The following is a 14,396-nucleotide window of genomic DNA, read 5'->3' on the forward strand; positions in this document are numbered from 1 at the left end:
TTTCCTGGTCGGCGAGCGGCTCGCGAGGTCCCACTCTGCTTTAGGCGCCCTACTGAAACGCCCGGACGGCGAAGCGCACGTGCCCGCGCGCAACCGTTTCTCCCCCCCCACCCGCGAGGAAGACGGACTGACCTTCCCGGCAGCCCCCACCCCGCCTCTCGTGGACGGGCAGGTAAGGCGGGCACCGCGCATGCGCGGCCCGGTCGGAAGGCGAGTGTTGCCGGTCACCGGCGGCTCGTAGCGGGTCCTGGGCACCGGGGAGCTGCGGACGGCGTGTCGCATCTGTGTTTTCACGTACCCTGAAGGTTTTGGCGACCGCTCACCATCGCCGTCCTGTAGCAACGAAGCGAGGATCTCTTTCTTTCACAAATTGTAACGTGCCACACAGAGCATAAACATCACTATAGACAGTGCAATGGTGAATCTCGGTGAAGTTGAGCCATTTATTAACCCGGGGAATCGAGTTTAAACACCTTTAATGATATTTTACCCCTCCCTCTTCCCCCCACTGTGTGTGTAATTCTTTTAGCGCCCTTGACCTGCGATCAGCGTGTTCCCCTCGATGGGTTCTTGTGTACTGAAGGGAGGCGCTGTCATGTTGAAATGACTGCTCCCGGCCTCCGTCTCTGCCTGCAGGCTCGTCCCGGCGACGGGCGACACACCTGGCGTGTGAGATGGGGGGGGACAAAACCGTGTTTCGCAGTCGGAAGCGGGTCGGTGGCTAAAGACACGCTTGTATATTCTCCTCGGCCAGTATCCGTTTCAGCAGAGAATTGCCAGGCCTCTCCCTACATCTCGATCTGCTCCGACGCCCTTAACTGACACGTCCCCCTCGAAACGCGTACCGCTCGGGTGTTTTGCGTGACCTTAAGCGCGTAGCAACGGGACGCGGTGTTGGCAAGCGCGGGATGCCAGTGGGTTATCTCGGTGTCCCTCGCTTGGCTGGTGTGTGTGTGTGTGTTCAGTGCCGACAGGCAGCCTCATACACTCACGGCTCTGCTGTAGGGTCTAGTCTCCCTGCAAAGAGTGGCCGCCGAGCTCGGCCGTGTTCCTCCTCACGGGCTTTCATGCGAGTCGTAAAGTAGTGTAGTACACCATAGTACACCAGATACACCATTACGAGCTGCGAGGTTTAATTGCGGTAATAATATGCACAATAACCATAGCTTTCGCAGGTTAATACGAGCAGTATTGAACATTTATCTGTAACTCCTAAACCACACAAGCCAACGGCCAGATGGAGTCGTCATGTTTACACGTGTACTGCATGTGTTAAGGCCAATTAATGGCGTGGGTTCTGAACCACCTGGGTGTCACATTGCTGTTGAACTAAATGCTTCGCTAACGTCGCTCCAGTTCTCATTTGACTTACATGGCAGAATAAAACCACCAGGGACTGAGAGCTGGGCATCGAATTGCAGAAATTTATTTTTTTCTCCTGTTCAGACTGCGGATGAAAACCGTTCTCTCTCGTGCTTGATTTGCTACTTGAAAAGGGCAGCGGAATGAGAGACGTCAGTGTCCAAGTTGACCGTCCGACCTAGATTACCCATAACAGTGTCTGGTGCTGTGCTTAATTGCACTCAATGAAGCGTTTGATGTGCTCAGTTAAGGCAGTGGCCTTCAGTGATCAAAAATCACTGAAGTAGGACAATTAAACCTCAGATATATCGTAACTACAGAATGAAAGAGAATTATGTATTTATTATGTTATATTTTCAGTAAAATTAAGCATACAAGAACAATTCTACACTTTTGCTTTTTAATGTTTACCTTAAAACACCCAAGGTTTGTAGGTTAGTTGAACTTAACATGCCCCTGCTTTTAATTTGTGTTTTCCGTGATTTACCTTCTAAAAAAAGGGCGTCTCGCACTCCAGCGTTAAGGGAACGCTGGTCCTCGAGGGCTGATGGGAAGCTCATCCCATGCTCTACACGTACTGAGGAATTCCGTCTGTGACTGTAATAGGATTTCCGCTGGGGATTATCTGGGCGTGTTTTGGGATTTAGGGTACGCTGGGCCCTGGTGTCTTAGGCTCTAAGGTCCTGGAATCCCCTGCAGTGTCTTCTGAGTCCCCTTCTGAGGCAAAGCGCTGTGGCGTCCTGTCGTCTTTGTCATTTGAAAAGATTAGCCGGGCACAATTGCAGGGTTCCTGCCCAGGGTATCATTACAGCAGACGAACTGCGTGTTCCACCGTCGTCGGACAATAATTTTCCTCCGCGGACTCATTGTGGGGGCGACCGAAAACAATGCTTTGAGGATCTGGAAGGTTGTAGAGCGGGCTTGCTCATGGTGTTCAGCGCTCAGTCCAGTAGCTACCTCACTCATGCATGTTGGAGAAAGGGCGTGCCTGCTGTTACAGCAGTCTGTAAGAATGAATACAACTGTCTCCTAAACTTCCTTCTTTTAGAGCGCGATTGTGTTTTCTGCTGCACTGCTGTTTGATGGCCTTGAGTGGGTTGGCCCTAAGCACCCTGGGGTGGACAGTACAGTAAATGCAGTTATCACTTCCCCTCATTAGGGGTCTGCAGCCCTGCTGCTGGACAGCCGCAGTACCTTCTGGTTTTCCTTCCAGATTGAGCTCTGCGTTGCTAAATTTGATCAACCTGTGACCTAATTTGGCCGCGTTGACGTGCTTTCTGCATCTTTCTGCAGGGCTGCGGCACTGCAGAGCCAGGGTTAGACACCCCATCCTTACACCCCCCCCCCCATTCCCCAGATCGGGAACCGGCAGCTCCCGCCCTGCCGATTGCTCACTTGTGCCCTGGATGGCTCCCGTTCTCCAGTTTCTATTGTCCATTGCTATTGTCCAGGCGTGGATTTCAGAAACACCATGGTGTAGTGGTTCTTGTTCCTGGTCCTTGGCTCCTGCCTGTTCTCGGTTATGCACCAGGCCAGTTCTTAAGCACAGGCTCATCTGTTTCCCTTTTCTATTTGATCCACTCTTTTAAATCTGTTTACAGCTCTTAAAAAAAAATTCTGAATGGGATTTGTCATTAGTATGACCCCTGTGCTAACTGAACTGTTTCAGGACTGGGCTCTCTCTCAGATGTGTGAGCTGAAATATATCCCTGGGACATAAGCAGGAGGACAAACTCTGACTCACTGGGAGTGTCGGTCCCACCATCAATTGATCACCTTTTAAGAGCTGTTTAATCAGAAATGAGGGAGCAAATTATGAATGAGCAAGTTGTGGACGGTATACATAAAGTGCTGTATGCTGAAGCTGACAGAAACGATGCACTCTAGAATATTTTTAAAACCAATACATGAGTGCAGAAAAAAAATGAAACCAGAAAGCAGATCATTTGCAGGCACCAATTTGTACTGGTGATTAACTTTTACAACTTCAGGGTTGAAGTTTCCACCCAACTCCAGCACACAGAACATTACACAGCCCGGCTGTTATTTCTGACTCATCAGCTCTTACTCGCTGATCAATGGATGTTGAACAGGCAGCTGGGTGATGACGCGGCCAGACACGCCCGCGGTGGGTGTGACCACACCAGACGACACGCCCATTATGGGGGTGGCCCTGTAGCGGACACGCCCATAGTGGGCGTTTACTTCCGCCTGCGGGACCAATCGGTGACGCTTCAGGCCGCTCAGCTGAACAGGGGGCAGTTCTGAAACCCAGGAACCGTTACAGGCGTGATGATATCTGTTACAAATCCCCTTTGACCTTCTAAGAGCTGACCAAAAAAAAAAATATTTCCAAACATTCCCCCGAAACAGGAAGCTGAAATCAATTAGTTCATATCCCAGCTGGAGACCTAGTGGCCCTGCTCGGACGAGCGCGCTCCGGGATCTTTTTAACCTGCTCAATTTGGGGCTGAATCCGGTAAATTGACGACTCTGGTAAGTGATATCTAGTGGGGTGTCTTTCCCATTGTGATCAGTACAGTGCTAATGCCTATTCCTGGCCAGGCAGTGGCACTGGGGTCCAGGATACTGACGCCGCACCTGCAGCAGAACACGGCGCGCAGGGAGACAGTGGGATCAAATACAGCAGTCATAACATGTTATGTCTACCTTGAAAAATATCAGATATAGACATGGATTTTAAACGGGGTATTCCCCTGGCCTGCTATTGAGAAACTCGCCCATTTCCTAACAGTCATACTGTACGACACAGCGGGGGGGAAACATGAATTCAGCGTTTGCACGGGCCTTTCGGGAAATGACATTATCGCCGTCATCTAGATCGACAGCTCGCTGGCGGTGTCGCGCAGGACGCGGGGTCCCTGGGAGCAGGTGGGCGCTGTCCACCGTAGCGTCGCCCGAGAGCTCGGCTTTGCCCTCCCGGCAGCGCCAGCAGGCGAGCCGGTGCCAACCGGCAGCTCTAACGGACTCGGGTGAGGCTGTCCACCCCCGCCAGCCCGATCCACGTTTCTGGTGGTGGTGGTGTTGTTGTTGTTGTTGGGTTTTTTTTTTCCTGCTCCTCAAATCTGCCGAATTAAAACTGGGGGTTTAATGAATCCCGTCAGCGGCGCTCTTATTACATTTCGGTATAACGACACTGTCCCTCCTCCTCCCCTCTCTCGCGCTGCGCGGAGTCGGCGCTCGAGCGTCTCGAGACCCCGCCCCCACTCCCTCGAGTCGCGCGCGGCGAACGTTCCAGAAAAGACGGGCAACCGACCCGCGAGCGGCGGCGACCTGCCCCTCTCGCTCTCCGCCGGCTCGCGGTGGGCGGAAGTAGGGCTGTCCCCACGGCTTGCGGGAGGAAGTGCGCCTGCGCGGAGCGGAGGGGCGGGATCTGGCAGCGCTCTCTCTCTCTCTCCTCGACTGGTGGGCGTGAGGCTCCCCCCTTCCTTCTCCCTCTCTCTCTCTTTTTTTTTTCTGCGGCGAGCTGTAAACAGGAGGGCTGAGTTGACAAGCTGCCGCCGTCGCCCGTCCCTTGCCTCGCTTGTGTTTCCCTCCGCTCGTTACTGACCAAGCGCCGTCGTCGTCCGGGAGGTGAGGTCTCGCAGCTCCTTCCTCATCCTCCCTCCGGGAAAGAAGAAGTCCGAGTTCGCCCGGGTCCGCCGTGACAGAAAGCCAGCAGCGGCAACAACACCACCACCAAAACAAACAAAAAAAAAATATTTTCTTCTCTGAATGGTCTCCCGTCCCGATTTCTTCTAGCCCTTGACCTGGTAGGTGCAGCCGACCGGCTTGAGTGTTGTGTTGTGTGTCCGGCCCGGGGGGCGGTGTCCGGTCAGGTAGCGCTGACATGCACCGTAATCCACCCCCACCCCCTCGCCCGCGTCCGGTCCGGTCCGGTCCCCGGCTCGTTGACCGCCGATCGCTGACCGCTTTTTTTGTTTTTTTTGCTTGTGTTTTAAAACAGGCCGTAAATCCGCGACTCTGCCCACGGCGAAAGACGAATAAGCGAAGCGACTCGCTGCACCTGAGCTGTTAAGTTTCGTTTCGTTTTCCGAGAGAGAGAGGGAGAGGCGGGGTGTCGTGTGTCGGCTGCAGCCGAGGGCTGAAACCGTGTTTAAACCGTGTGGCTTCACCAGCGTCCCCTCTGGCTCGGGTGGCGGTCGGGCGTCTCTCTTCTTCTGTATGTCGTCCCGTGTCGCGGCCATTGGGCGCTGTGTGGCTGGCCTGGCCTGGCCTGGCCTGGCTGTGTGCGTGTTTTGCACCGACGGGGCAAGTCGTGGGGTGCGGTGGTGTTTCGGGTGTCGCCGCCCTGGCGAGGCGTCCTGTCAGCCGGGAGGGTGATCAGGGTCTGCACAGATCTGCGCACCCGGAGGACGGACTGGTGGGGACGGTCTAGGGGCTCCGGACAAATAAAAATCTTGGTGTTAGTCGTGGCTTTTCTTGGACACGAGTCTACTTTGTTGTTGGGGCGGGTCAGCTTGTTAGAGAGTGGTACCGCCACCCTGGTGTGAAACGAGCAGTCCTGGGTGCTGAAGTGCCTAGGGCTCGACTCTTTCTGTTGTTGTTTTTTTTTTTTTTAACGCGTCTTCTCACTCTTGTCGAAAGCAAAAACGACGACGCTGGTCTAACGTTGAACTTAACATGAGGAGCAGAGCTGCTCGCTTGTGCTGGCCCTGGCCCTGGCGCCGCCCCCCGTTTCCGTGTAAGCGGGACACCTGCCCTGCCCATGTCCGAAGATGGCCGTGGCGTCGAGCCTGCAAGCTGCTGTTCCTCATCTCTTCAGCGGGTCATCTGTGCTTTTATTGCCACCAGAGGAGGCGGCGGCAGCAGCTGCAGCAGCCTGGTTTCAGCGACCCCTCGCTTAACTAGCTGGTTAACTTTCTCCTGTTGGTGGTTTTTCGCGAGATAAAGAAGTGCAGGGTTTGCAGTGGTTATTCAGTGTTGTTGTTTTATTCCTGTGTGGTATCAGTAATGTGTTTTTATATATATATACACCCCAGCTGGGCCAGTTTTGACAACTGGGTAGCTGAAAGGTCATTTTTTCCACGCAAAGCCCTTCCAGTCTTTCGCCGTTCTGATTTTTTTTTTTTTAAAAGGTGAATTATTTTGAAGGGGTGTGATCCTAACTGCTCCAAACTAAGCCGGGTGTCTGGCTCCAGCCTGGGCTCAGGGTTGCGTGAGCAGGGTGCTGTCAGGAGTGCAGCTGTTCCGCAGCCTGTCCCGATGTCCTGTTCGCCTGTGAGCCAGCCCCGTGTTGTGGGATCTTGAATGCCCAGTTATCTTAGTAACTGCTGCGGTATAAGATAATGCCACAGTTGTATTGTGGTGGGTGAGGTCTTGTTTTTGCATTTCGTACAGTACACATGGGAAGAATACTAACGCATAATCTCAGGCTCTTGTTGGTCTCACACGGCCGTCGTGCATAATGTCTTCTTACCTGGTTCGCCATAACGAACGATTTTTGATCCAGTGCAAGGGTAGCAATGGTCGTATGCTGTTTAAAAAAGGCAGTGACCTCTTTTTGTTGTACCTTTGCCTGAAAAGCTTTTCATCCAGTATCGTAGAAATGGATTTGAAAGATTTGTCCATTTTAAGCCTTCAGAACGCCTTCGGCAGGTTCTGTCATCGATACAGCCTCGATCGGAAAATTTTAACAAGTACGGTGTTTGTGCAGGTAGCATTCACAGATTTCCGTGCATGCGAACATGCCTCAGCGTTTCAGCGCCAGGATATTATAGTCGTGCTGTGGGTCAGGTGAGTCAGATCAGCTCTTGGAGGGGTCTTCTGGCTTTTGGTCCAACCTAAGCTGCCAATTCGAATGTGTCAAATAATTGCCTTAATTGGTTTCTTAATTAAATATCTGAAAGGTTTTTCTTCAGATTTTGCGGTTCATTCCTGAAAGAAAATGCCCAACAGTAAAAATGCAGTAGGCTCTAGCTCTCCCCTGCAGTCCTGGAGTGGACGAGGTGGTTAGAAAATGGGTGGATGGGTTATCTGTGCAACTGAGAGCTCAGTTGTGACAAAAACCGGAGGACAACACCCCCTCCAGGAACTGATTTTGACACCCCCGCTTTAGGTAAGGTTATATGCAGAAAAGCAGCTGACCACTAGCAATTTTTTTTTTTTTTTGGATGCACGAGAAGATGTGAAAGTGATGTTAAAGCCCTGTGTTGCTAGCTAACCTGCCGGGATAATTCTGTATTACTAGGGGCTGTAAGACTGCTTCTGCAGTGGCTGCTGTCGGAAGGTGTTGTGTCCTAGGCAAGACGAGCGCACAGAACTGTGAGCAGCCTGCTGTCAGCAGTGTGTTCTTTTTAAATTGCCTTCCAGTTCCTGTAGCTGAAGCGTCTGTAATCTTAGAGCAGTGGGGAATAGTACTTTCCTTAGGCTGGGATTGGTAGAAGGAACATTTTTTTTTTTTGCTGAAAAGCCAATAGTTTGGAGAGAAATTATTGTGTGATATAATTATTCTTGCTCCTTCTTGATGTTTTTTTTAATGTTTTTAAACTGATACAAAACATTCCTTTTATTTTTTTATAAAGTTGAATCTGAGACCTGTTATTTTAAGCTCCCAGGCCCTGGCCAGCCAGATAAACTATTTTAAGTGAAGGAACCTGTTAATTAGCTATTTTTCTGTATTAAGTGGTTTTATTCCTAAACGTGCCTTGGCCTTTCATCATTGTCACACTGGGTGAGAGAGTAGGCTTTTTGTCGTCTTTCTGATTTGCTCTGCCACAAAATTTGAAAGGAGATATTTGTAATTCTGACACTTTCTGCGTTGGCATTCGCGCTGTCTTAATCCATCAGGGGACTGCTGTGGGCTTTCAGCAGATGGGAAAACAGTTCTGTGTTGTTAAGTCCTCAGGTTGATGGGTAGTTAATAGATTTAAGTAAGGAACTGTCAGCTTCTTTTAAAGACATCTTCCGTCTAGAATAATGTAGGCCAGTCGGTTGTTTTAAGGTCTGTCTCTTATCAAAATGGGCCAAGGGGAAATCTATCATTCAGAATGGATTACAGGAGGTGCATCTTTCTCTAGAGGTTTATGGGTCTGGAACCCGCCCTTTAGTTATATATCTGAAGCTGCCGCATGGAATGGATGGTATTAGACCATGAAGCTGCTAGCAACCAGCAGAGCAGAGTGGGACCTCATGACTTCCTGTCGTTTATAAAGTTTATTCGAACACCTTGTCACCTCAAGAGCATTGATTTAAGTATAAAGCCGTATCTTATTAAGTAAAGCAGCTTTGGTGTAGATCTAATGCCCCCGTGACCGGTAGAGACAGACCTGCAGTGTACCGTGGGAGTGAGTCCCTGGGCCTTGTGGTGTCCCCGTTTAGTTTAGAGAGTCTTGCCAGCACTTTGCACGTCCTGCGCCACTGTCTCCAGACCTATTATCCCAGAAAGTAATGTTCCAGGTAGGTAGTGCAATGTGTTACATGGGTTCCCAGGCTATTGTATTGAATTGTGCTCACAGGGTTTGGCAGCATTTGCTGGTGGATTCAGTGGCAGAAGATTCCAGTCAAGACGAGACTAAGCCTGGCAGGGAGAACAATTACAGGGGTTTAATGTTGCATGCAGGGCTGTTCTCCAAGAGAAGATGATGATAATAATTAACCAGATGCAAACGATTATTCATTGTTTCCCTGAAATTGTAACAAAATAATTGAACATAGCCGGGGATGCTATGTTTACTGGACCAGAGGGGTAAAAAAGGTCACTTCCTCCGTTTTCTTGCCCTGGAAAAATATGAACTGTATGAACTGTTGACGTGCAAAACGCTCAAGGAAGCTTGGTTTTGTGGGAAAACATGCTAGAAGGAACCAGAAGCAGGTGAAAGTGAAGGTAAATTGTAAGAGAGGAAGTCGAGCAGTTCTGAACCCTGCAAGGCCCACAAAATAATGACAGTGGTGCAACTACAGTCCATCACATTTTATAGGGATCCCAGACTCCTCAGAGAGGTGTAATGACTATAAAAGTGGAAATATATGTGATGCATATTGGTAGAGTCAGTAATTAAAGTACCACTTTTTAAGAGCTTGATCTAAAAACCAGAAGGTAACCTCGCTCTCCAGCGAGGAATGCTGTGGTAAATTATCTCAAACGAAGGCATTCACTGGGGTGAATATTGTGCTCTTTTGGGAGATATTGGCGTCCAGCACCCAGTATCTTAAATATTTAATATCTGTAACAAGTAATGTGTTTTTGCAGTCATTTGATATACAGTATTTGCCTTCTGTGAAAGACATTGAGTAACAAGTAAAGATACTATACAGTATACAAATTCAGCAGGAAACATCCAATGAAGTGGATCAGCCAGTGATGTAATATTCTGCATCTTTGTATTATTCTTCTAGCTGGATTAAACCTCCCAAGTCTTGATCTTGAAGACAAAGACCTGAATGTCAGTGTACATTGTTGACTGTGCTGGAGGAAAACTGTCCTGGGTTAGGGGAGAAGTTGAAACCTGCCTAGCGAGCTGGGTGGCTGCGCACAGTTAATGATGAGAAAAGTCTGGCATTATCATGTTTCCCAGCTGAAATGCAGTGGCTGTATTGTGTGTGTGTTCCTGAGAGGGGCCGTAATACACCTGGAGTTCAAGTTCTGGGTTTGCCGCTCTGTCTTGACTGTTCAGGTGGAACAGATCTCTCTGCCCCCAAGCTCAGTCTCCAAACCGCCAGACGGGACGGTGCAAGAAAACGGAACCCGCTCTTCGATGTGAGGCAGTGCCCCTTGGTGTCTCTGGGAGCTGTGGATCTCAAGACGAAGAACGCTGAGGGAAGCAGTGGAGGTCAATGCTAAACGTGCCTCCCACTGTGTGGCAGGAAACAAAACGATGCAGACCTGTTTCTGAACAGAAGCAAGCCAAGGAAAATTAAACGCAAGAGACCCCCCGACAAGCTGTGCTGTGTCAGGAGCTGCTAGGGCGGTTAAGTTAAAGAAACGAGATTGCCATTTGGCCTCCTCGTGTTGTAGGCCCAGTGTGCATCTGCTGCCCTGTTCCCACAGCTTTAAACTGGGCAGTGCTGGCTACATTAGTTGGGCTAACTGGTCCAACCTGGAAAAATAGAAGCCCCTTTTTATCGATTTAAAATGTACAGTAGCACTGTACTGGAGAGTAAACGACCTGAAGAGGGATTGACATAGGCGTCTAGCGTTACCAGTTACTTGCATATTGTTAAGGTTTGCCACGTGAAAGCAAATGCACAATAAAAGCTCTGAAATAATCTGAATGAGAGAAATCACCATTTGGAAAACCGGGATGGCGCCCTTTAATTTTTTGTGTTTTGGTTAGGGAAGCTGGTCTGCTGCTCTTTTGCCTTTTTTATATCTATCTTTTATTGATATTGAAGTTTACAATCCAGAAAGTAAAATTAAAAGTGTGCTATTAAAACATACGACTTTAGCGTGAAACGTTGCTGAGTGTGGTGAAGGTTAACATCTTGTGTTTTACAACAGGCGCTGGTACAAAATTAAAAGAAACCCTTTGAAATTCTGTTTCTCGATTTAAGAAACTTCTAGAAGTATCCATATTATTAATATTTGAAGGGTTGCAGAAGTGTGGAGCAAAGTACTTTGCTCTTTAATTCTGTATTTTATTCTTGTTCGAGAAGAGTGTTGCTAATGCCAATAGTGTAAAATCCTTTGAGCCCAGAGCACAGTAACATTACGCAGAGCTTATGATTCATTCCTTTTTCAGGAATAAATAATACAGTAAGATGGTGTGTTGTGAAATAGATAAACACTAGATACAATACGTAGTTGTATTTTGATATAGTTTTACTAGACCCTTTGATATCTCTTTGTACAGCTTTAGCAGATTATCAGCATTTTTAACAGAGTGCTTGAAAAAAGGAAAATGGCTTATTCAACACTGTGCCACGAATCAACTGCTTTTGTTGTCAGTGGATTTCATTTCCTTCTTAGATAATGCTAATGGCTTGAGCAGGTTCTTTTATTTAATAAATCTATGATTAAAAGTCAATTGCGCAGCAAACCGAGAGCAGACAGTAGGTGTGGACCAGTTTGTTTCCACTGTCGCAAGCATTCCTTTAAGACCAAGCGAAATCTCAATCTTTAATATTGCCAAGCTCTTTATTCAGCACAAGTAATTGATCATGAATAGTAAAAAAAATTAACGCTCAATCTGTGTTCCTTTCTTCCCCTTAAAGGGCAATCTTGACAACAAAAAAACCAAGTCAGAAATCATCGTGGTTTAAATGTACCAGTGTCACAAAATCAACAGCGCAATAACTCACTATTTGTTAGAGGCATTTTTCTTTTTTTTTTCCGGGAGGTAGTTCTGCTGTCAGTCTGCAGCATTACTGTCCTGTTTGCTTTGTGCGTCATGTTGCCACAGGACAACAACTTCCGGTCTTGGGGCGCTTAGAAAAAGCCGACAGTATTTTTTTTTTATTACCCCGGTGGAGTCGGCGAGCTGGTGGCGGGAAGGAGGTGTGGGAGTCGTTCTTTAGGCCCCTGGGGTGTGCCTTGCACTAGGCCTGCTTCGGAAACACTCGTGCGAGCTGTGCCCTTGAAACATGCTGAATGTGTCCCCCTTGGATTACCTCTCATCCCTCTGTCTTAATTGGGATTTTGCTTCTCTGCTTCCTGGCCTGGATGTCTTTCGCTGCAGTGTGATTGAGTTGGTAAATCTCTCCACCCTGAGCAGCACCTGTCGCAAGAGGGGCCGAAACCGAGAGACGGCAAATCCCACTTTTCCTTGCCTCTGCCCCCAAGTCCGACTTTGCCTTTGTCTGCACGTCTCAACCTTTGGGATGAACCTGTGGAGCTCAGTGCAAGTGTTAATGTCATTCGTTTGGGGCCTGCAAAATAGTGAAAGAGATTCAATTACGTCCATCAGGCTTAGCTAGATTCATTGAACCGTAAGTAGGTTTTAATAGATTATCATTGTTCAGTGCGGCTAAAATGTTTTCAGTTGATATTTAGATTTTTTTTTCGGTGATCGAAAAATCTGGTTTTGCTGGCAACTTTTTGTTAAGAAGATTGAATACCTGTCTGAGCTGAATTGCTAATACTGTACACCCCTCTCAAACACATGTTGATGTCAGTTCAGTGACTGCTCTGAATTCCCTGCCATATTAAACTGCCTTGTGGGGGCGAGATGTCATGGCCGTGCCATTTCTGAAGTAGCAAAGTGGGTATCGTCGCCGCTTGGAGAAGGAGCTCTTCCTGCCTTTTCTTTGGAAAGTTAGTGTCAGCACGTCTTTAAGAATGAAGCAGTAGTCAGAATGGTGTAGAAGTGTATCTGACTTAGGAGTCTGACAAGGAGGTGAATGCCCATGGATGTGGTGGTGCTGCATTATATTGGAAGACCAGCCTTCAGGTTGCATGAGTGTGGTTATAACCTTACTAAAAAATACTGTTATTTATGAACTGGAGTGCCTCAAATCACAATAGCGCTAGATGCTACTTGGCAGTGGGAATACTTCTCTGTGAAAGGGACATGATGGCTTAATAGAGGCACAGATGTTCCCTGTGAATGTCCCATATGTGTCAACAGTTAAGTGCCGGCATATCTGTGTGGAGAGTGCAATTGAAGCATGGCTGCAAAAACCCTAGAGCTGCATGAAACAGTTCTTCTGATTCAGTTTACTTGGCAGATCTTGAAAAGGATCTGATTGGGGATCTTCATTCACGTCTTGCTTATGGACCTAGCCAGTTGTTAAAACGGTGAAATCAAGAGAAAATTGATACTTGACTGAAAAAAAAAAAACCTTTTCAGAAATCGACAGACAAATCCTGCATACATTATTGCGAGTGGAGGAGACATTTGGAACCTGTCAAGGGCTTTTTTATTTCCTCCCCACCCCCAAGAAAGGCAAGTTCATCAATGCAAATATTCGATATTTGCAAGTGTTCTTCAGTGTTAATCTCTGGTTCATGCGTCCCAGAAAACACCATCTGAATAGTGAAATGATCATTTTCCTGCCACTCTAGAACTTGCATGACAGAATATGAAAGGCATAAGAAATTAAATATAGAAGAAAAGCAGACAGGGCTAGCTGGCATGAAGCACTGGGCCACCCTTGTACTGTGAAAGAGTTAATGAGCTTCATGAAGAGGTCATGTGCCCAAGGCTCTTGTTTTCTGCTCTCGTCTCCTTTTATAAACGAGCGCTGCAGGCAGCGTCAGGAGGAAACGCACATACTTAGGTGGCTGCCAAGTGTCGACTTGATCGACAACTCAGGCAACTTTTAACCTCTGCGGAGATCAAAATCGAGCTTTTGGTCTGAATCGCAGGCCGGGTTTTCCGTCCTAAAATTGGATGGCTGCCTAAAACGTTTGCCACAAAGCGGTGTCTGCGATGCACCTCGCTATCTGTGCTGAATGCGCTCTTGTTGGGCTCAGCCAGAACTCTGTATGGTTAACCGTACACTATATCGTCAGCGAATGAGACGTGCAATACTGTTTATTTAGAAGCTCTGCACTTGTCCCGTATTCCCAACCGGTTTAGCAAGTGAAAGAAAGATCTGTCTCATGCACCTTCTGGCGGATGAGAGCTCCTGCAAGTGTTTTCTCCCAGTCTGGACAGCTGTTCCCCCTTCCCCTCCCCCATGCCAAGATTTCTCAGCCCCTTGTAGGGAATCTGGGGATTTTCAAGAGCAGGAGCAGTCCAGACGAATTTGTGTATTCGTGTACTGGCCCGCTCGTTTTTCATCTTCAGCTCGTTAGTCACACTTCCTGTTGCAGATCTGAATTCCCTTCAAAAGAGAAGTGAAGCACAACAGGCTGCTGCTCTTGGTCACCATCCCTGACCCCAGGAGGTTGGAAGAAGTAAGATCTCCTGTCCCTTTCTGCCGATTGAAGACGACACCTGTGGAACTCTCTTCTCTCTTAGGCAGGAACTGCATTTGAAGGCACATCCTTAACTTATTTATTATGACCATGTAGACGGTGGCAGTACAAACAAGTCTGGCTTCAGTCCACAGGGACCAAGGGTGTAAGGAATGGAGATAAAATTAACTGAAGGCAGAAATGGAATAATGGGCATCAGCCTTCTTCCAAAGCA

General features: G+C 48.2%; 1 protein-coding gene and 1 long non-coding RNA gene across 10 annotated transcripts in view; one reads left to right on the top strand and one right to left on the bottom strand.

Moving 5' to 3' along the window:
- fam13b (family with sequence similarity 13 member B) overlaps positions 1–14,396 on the top strand; it is a 62,428-nt gene continuing 48,032 nt past the window's right edge. The window contains exons 1-2 of one of the 9 annotated variants that reach the window (XM_069195291.1): positions 4,833–5,135; positions 5,330–5,396. The gene's annotated coding sequence lies outside the window, so the exon portion shown is untranslated. Of the gene's footprint in view, positions 173–3,474; positions 3,859–4,832; positions 5,136–5,329; positions 5,397–14,396 lie in introns of those variants that run through there. The other 8 variants (XM_069195290.1, XM_015349778.2, XM_015349780.2 and 5 more) reach the window with 8 other exon arrangements.
- LOC138241665 (uncharacterized) lies at positions 1,743–4,716 on the bottom strand. The gene is made up of 2 exons (XR_011190917.1): positions 4,640–4,716; positions 1,743–4,448 (listed from the first exon to the last, which is right to left on the bottom strand). It is a non-coding gene; the product is annotated as an uncharacterized lncRNA (long non-coding RNA).

Source organism: Lepisosteus oculatus, chromosome 11 (genome assembly GCF_040954835.1).
Source record: "Lepisosteus oculatus isolate fLepOcu1 chromosome 11, fLepOcu1.hap2, whole genome shotgun sequence".
NCBI lineage: Eukaryota > Metazoa > Chordata > Actinopteri > Semionotiformes > Lepisosteidae > Lepisosteus > Lepisosteus oculatus.